The sequence below is a fragment of the Schistocerca americana genome, chromosome X (genome assembly GCF_021461395.2).
Source record: "Schistocerca americana isolate TAMUIC-IGC-003095 chromosome X, iqSchAmer2.1, whole genome shotgun sequence".
In the NCBI taxonomy this organism is placed as follows: Eukaryota; Metazoa; Arthropoda; class Insecta; order Orthoptera; family Acrididae; genus Schistocerca; species Schistocerca americana.
Window position 1 is genome coordinate 745,833,410 of NC_060130.1, and position 6,627 is coordinate 745,840,036.

Here is a 6,627-nt window from a genome sequence, read left to right on the forward strand (position 1 = left end):
GACAACCCATACCATCATGCAATTTGTTGGGGCCGCGATCTGACAACGTTCGTTTTGCTGGCAGCTTCCACACACGCATAGGTCTATCCTAGTGCTGTATGCAGAATTGGGACTCGTCTGAAGAGACGGAATGATACGACTCCTATGTCCAATTTGTCGACGGGTGCACGACTATCGCCAGACCTCTCTCTGATACAACGTCAAAAGAAGCCGCAGCAACTTTCGCCATGCTCACAGTTGGTTTGCTCCACACAATGTTGCACACTCCGTGTGGATACTTGTCTTGCTGCATACAAGCACAGTTCCTTACTTAACATACGTGAGGTGCCGTACGATCCTGGATGGTGGAGCGAATAATATGTCTGTCCTCTCGAGTGCTATTCACGTAGGGCCGTTGGAGTCCTGCATGGTACTGAATATCGCCCTCATGAACACACCCATTCTATAGTCGCATGACAATCATGTGACCCGACCAATGCGAGCAGTAATATCGCGGAGCGATAAAATACAGAATCAATAGGCCACTATTGGGTCTAAATAAATTTGCAAATTTCATTTGTGTAGCTTGTCGTCCATCCTTCACACTTCTAATGAAAAACCGCTATCTCGAGACATCTTCTGTTTCTTCACATAACTGGAATAGCTTCATTCTCGTCATAATATCTTCTGGAATCTAATTATTTTTGATATTCGTACTAGTACCTGCGTTTCTGATTCATTTCTCGAACTATAGAAATATTTAAATATTTATGGCATGTTTGCACAATTTTCTCTCTGCGTCATCTGCCACCTTAACTGCTAAAATTTAGTGTCTACCCAGCATCAATTTCTCTTACCGAACTTTTTTTTTTTTAATTCCTAAGGGACCCAACTGCTGAGGTCACCGTCCCTAGACTTAGACATTACTTAAAGTAACTTATGCTAAGAACAACACACACATCCATGCCCGAGGGAGGACTCGAACCTCGGGCCGAGGGGCCGCGCAATCCGTGACACGGCGCCTCGAACCAAGCGGCTACGGAATTTTAATTGTACCTTGTCACCTCCTCTCGATGATATTCACGAATAGTTTTGTTTAACTCTTAATATTCTATGATCTATTAGCATATGCTTTGATACGTCCCCTTTCAACAATTATACTTGACTGTGCTTAACCTGACACACAATATTTTTAGCGCAACGCAATCTGACTTTCAAAAATCCCTACAAAAGAATGGCCCTGACTAACATTAACCTATACCTTTCACAAATCACTTACCTCACCAAAAATCTTCGTTACTCAAGCTACTGCAATACAGCGAGCGCCACTACTGCCTGCTAAATAAAAGATTCAAACTACTGAAGGCACTAACTACTGATAGGCATAGTTAGCAAATGAAAGATTTTAGTAGAGAACAAACAATGTATTTACCTTAATAGTGTTGAAAAATCATAATATACATAACAGATCATGACATCCAGTCTTAGAAATTTCTAAACTCCGCCATCTCTCTCCCCACATCCACCACTGCTGGCGGCTCACCTCCAACTGCGAAACGCTACGCGCTGTTAACACCCAGCTGCCGCTGCCCAACACTACAATGGCAGACAACAATGCAAACTAGCCACAGACTGCACACAGCACAGCCATAGATTTTCATACAGAGCGCTACGTAACGTTGCCAATAAGAAAACCTAAACAGCCAACTTACAGCTTCAACCTTTCGTCTTCTCTTTAATAGCTGCCTTGTTCCATCTAAGGTTTCCTTCTCTTTTGCTTTCTTCGTAGCTGCAAAATTAGTTGTGGTTTGCATAACTGCCCCTTTCATTACTGTCGCTATAATTTCCATCTTATAATACGCTAAAGTATTAACTCAATTTAATCTGACATACGTTCCTGTTCTTAGATAAAACCTCATAGTCTATCTTGCTGACTTTCTGCTGGATGAGAATTTTTCTTTCTACCTTTGTATATTATCTGACTCTACATCTTATGAATCTAAGGTCACTTGTAATTCCAAAGTCGTTAGGAGAGTCACATTCTGTACTGTTTATTTATTATATTATAAAATGAAGTTAATTTTTTTCCTTTTTTTACATTTGACAATTGCCAGGTCGGTTTTGTATTTGCTGTCTTTTTGTATAAACTCTTGAAGGACAAACATATTGTTCTTCATGGAAAATTCCACTACCTCATCCGCATGACGCGCTACGCTTATGGAGACCTACGTCACGGTCATCATACGTTCGCTCGAAAAGCGGATAATGAATTATCGTGCCGATTCCAAATTCTCCAAGTCTGAAGTTCGCATTGTGACAGAACCAAGACATGATTGCATTGAAAATTGAAGGAAGGAGGGGCGACTAGGTTTCAACGACCCTTCAGCGAAGAGTTCAGTAGAGACGAGGCACCAGCTCTGGCAGTGCAAAGCTAGGGAAGGAAAAATAGCTGTGTCATTTCCAAAGGAACCATCCAGATTTTCGCCTGGATCGATTTAATGAGACCATGGCAAACCTAATTCCCATTCCACTCGCATGCGAGTCCATTCTGCTAATAGTAGTGCTATCTCGCTCCATGCTGAAAATGGAACACATCTCAGAAAAAGTGAGAATCGCTCTAATGGTGGGATACGTTATCAGAGGAAAAACTGCGAACCTCATCTTTACGGAGAAGAACTGTGACAATCATTAATTTACGATACCAGTTATTGTTGAAGCTTAGTCTCGAGGTCATGTCATCAGTACAAATATAATACAAATATCTGTTTTGGCATGTAGAAGCCAGACTGCGCCGTGTGGTATAGTTGTCCGCAGACTGTCGGTACCACACAATAATTGTTGCACTTCTTCCGGTGGAGGGTTTGAGCACATCCATCAAACAGACTGAAACTCGTAAGAAATTACCGTCAGTATTAAGCCTGGAATTGAAGGAAAAGTGTTGGGATCCAGTTCATGATCACAAACTGTGGACTTCGATCTCGCTGGTGTCTTACCTAGACTGCTTCTAACTTGACAGAGTGTGCGTCCTGCATAAGCATGCTTCTGTAATTACTTCAAAAGCCGCTCACGAATATTTCAGTGATTTATTCGTATTTGAGAACGGTTATCATTTTACTTGATTCAAATATGGATTGTTGGTGAAACATTGAACAGTGCATTAACTAAACGAAACACATTTTTTCCTTTACCAAAAAACTGAATTATTTTTGCATGACCTGGGTGCTGGGTTTGTAAGTACACAACTGCTTCCAAAGATGACAATGAAGCAAGGAAGCTGACTTGTGTTTATCCTTTCTCGGTTCTTATCTTTGGTATCAGCTGTGTACCGCGATACGTTATTACAACCTGTAACTTGGGTCGAACAAAAGTACTTAAGTGTTGTGAAACAAGACAAAAAAATGTTTCGTTTGGTTAATAAAATACGATTATCACTTTTTGCTTGTCATCTGAACATAAATGAGTAAATGGATTAAGGATGCCTGAACCCTAACAAACAGTGCAGGAACCAACTGTCGTATCCCACACAAATAACTTCGTGCTTCCGTCGGGAGCTTAACAAAGGACTGTTACAATCCTAGAAGGGATTTGTTGCTGAAGCGTTCCACAAGTAACGAATGCGGAGAAGCATTGTTCAGAATCTAACAGATTTCGAAGGAATTCACTGTGTTTTTATTAACAAAGAGGCACAGCTATAACGAGAAGTGATTGACCGGTGTCACACAAACAGTGAAACGAATCATAGATCTAGAATCGAATCAATGGGTTGCATGAAAATCATTCTTAGCAATAAACACAGCGACTCCTCATTTACAATAGTCTCCTTTTATGCCGCAGGGATCGTGGTTCGCTTCCGACAGTCGTTTGCAACGTTTCTCTTCAACGGCTACTCGCTAATGTAACAGAGAGAACTTCCGTCTTGTTATTTCTAAGGACCTTGTAGAGTTAACGAACTTCTGGAGAGCCCTGTGTTTCCATTTTATTTTTAGGGAAAGGTAATGCGAAATCAAGATGTGTCTTGTTGGCAGCTACAAAGCTAAATTGCTAATTACGGTGTTAGTTTTAGTTCATGACCAGCGCTTCTTCGAAATAGCCACTTGTGCCTAACTTCCACGTGACGCTTAGAGTAAAAAGAAATAAAATAGCAAGAGAGTATCAAAATGTGGTTCACACAAATAAGATAAGCGCGGCAACAGTAATAATGTTGTCAGCATCGGACGTTCACTGATTGTAACAAGCGCTGAAGCAGCCATAAAAAAATAAATTGCTATCAGCTAAATTCGTGAATGAGTCTCGATAATCTTTGGAATCTGCATTGTGCTAATTATTTCAATCAAAACGCCATGCTGGGATTGTGTCAGTCATACAGAAAGCTGGCGTTGAGAAACTTTAGTAGCGGATAGGTAGCTAAATGTTGGATTCGGGTAAGACTCATTTCGTGAGAGCGCTTATTTCCATCTTTAGTCCTTTAAAAAAAAGACTCGAAACAATTACGCGAAAACGAAAATAGAGCGTGTTACTCCATTAATATTGCTATTTTATAAGATTTTTGGCCCGAAGAAAGAAATTAAGTTTGGAACTTTACGTTCTTTCAGCATGAAAGCCATTAGAGATGGACTACTAGCTTACTCAGACAAAAATCGGCGACGGAATCGAACGTAGCCTTGTTGGAAGAATCATCGTGGCATGTAGCTCTTCTGATTTAAGGAAGCAGCGGAAAATTATGTTCTGGGTATGAAACCTCATCTCCTTCCAAATGAGAGTCCAGTGTGTTAACTGTACCATGTAGTTTGGTTGAGGTCACTTGGAGATACCGGACTTAAAGAACTGGTTCTGGTAGGGGCAACACACTATGAGATAAAAAATAAAAGTGAACAGAAGAACTTCAATGTGCGGTTCCTTGGAATCGGTTGTTACAATTCGAAAAACTTAAAACGCATTTAAAAAATCACTTTCAGGGAATGTTAACAGATTACTGAATTATTCCACATTGAAATTAGTTCTATACTCGGAGCATTGGCGGCGCAGTTTATGGTATGTTATTTTAAAATGAATGCTGTATTTTAACTCACTTGCCTAATATGATGCATAACTCGACTCTTTTAACTAGCATAGAATACAATTTCCTACGTCAAGACTCCGATTTTTCCCTGCTCCCTATTTTTTACCACATTCGAAGTCTGGGATTGAATCGAGTAAATATACAATTTCTTTCGAAGTGTAATGTATATAAAGTTCACCTTAGTTGCATTCAGCCCTCGTACAACGGCCTCCATTGACAGAAACGGCCAATTTTATAGTATATTCCTACGGTTTGTACAAAAATGGTTAGTTGCACAAGAAAGTAACGTCGTTCAGTACCTATGGAGTAAGGAACCGGCAAACTAGTACAGCTATAATGAGACAGCACCACTGCAAGATAGTGGAAATTTTATGAGACAGCCAGTTACACATCAACGGCAGTGGCCTCATCCCGCCACGAGAGAAAAGAAAAACATCTACTGTGTCAGAAAATAACGCTTTGACGATTTTGAACTACCTGGTGCTATGTTTAGGACACCGGACATATTTCAAATTCAAATGAATGTCCTCTCATTCGGATTCAAATTCGAGATGGTTTCCCTAAATCACTCGAGGCGAATGTTGGGGATGATTCCTCAAACAGACTACGGTGAATTTCATTCTGATATTCGTCCCAAATGAGCCACTGTTACGTCCTCAATCATCACTTTAGACATGAAACATCTTGAAGAACAGTTTCGTTAGTCTGTTAGTGAAACAGCCTAAGAAACAAAACTACAGGCAGATGTGCACTGACATCGCTCTCAACCAATAAACAACAGCAACTGTGCCAGCAGAAAAAGTTTAATTATTTCAAACACTTTTCAGCCGTCTAGTTTCCAAACTTATTTTCTTTAGCTACCAGTTTCGGTGATTTACTACGCCATCTTCAGGCCCCTTGACCGACGTGTAGGAAGATTCCACCGCGGTTCTGGTCATAACAGGGGCCAGCATTCGAATACTGGTATTAGTACATTTCTGCTTGCTATAGCGATCACTTCAACCGTCATCATGATGGTTGAAGTGATCGCTATAGCAAGCAGGAATCATCATGATGATGGTTGGAGAGATAGCTATAGCAAGCAGAAACCTACGAATAGCAGTATTCGAATGCTGGCTCCTGTTTTGACCAGAGCCGAGATGGAGTCTTCCTACACGTCGGTCAGGGGCCTGAAGATGGCATTGTAAATCGCCAAAACTGGGTGCCAAATAAAATGAGTTTGGAAACTACACGGCTGAAAGGTGTTTGATTTGACGTCCTGTATCAAACAGCCGAGTCCCGCAACCATCTCTGAACAGATGGACACACAGAGGTTTAATTACACTACTAGCCATTAAAACTGCTACACCACGAAGATGACGTGCTACAGACCCGAAATTTAACCGACAGGAAGACGATGCTCTGATATGCAAATTATTAGCTTTTCAGAGCATTCACACAAGGTTGGCACCGGTGGCGACACCCAAAACGTCCTGACATGAGGAAAGTTTCCAACCAATTTCTCATACACAAACAGCAGTTGACCGGCGTTGCCTGGTGAAACGTTGTTGTGATGCCTCGTGTAAGGAGGAGAAATGCGTACCATCACG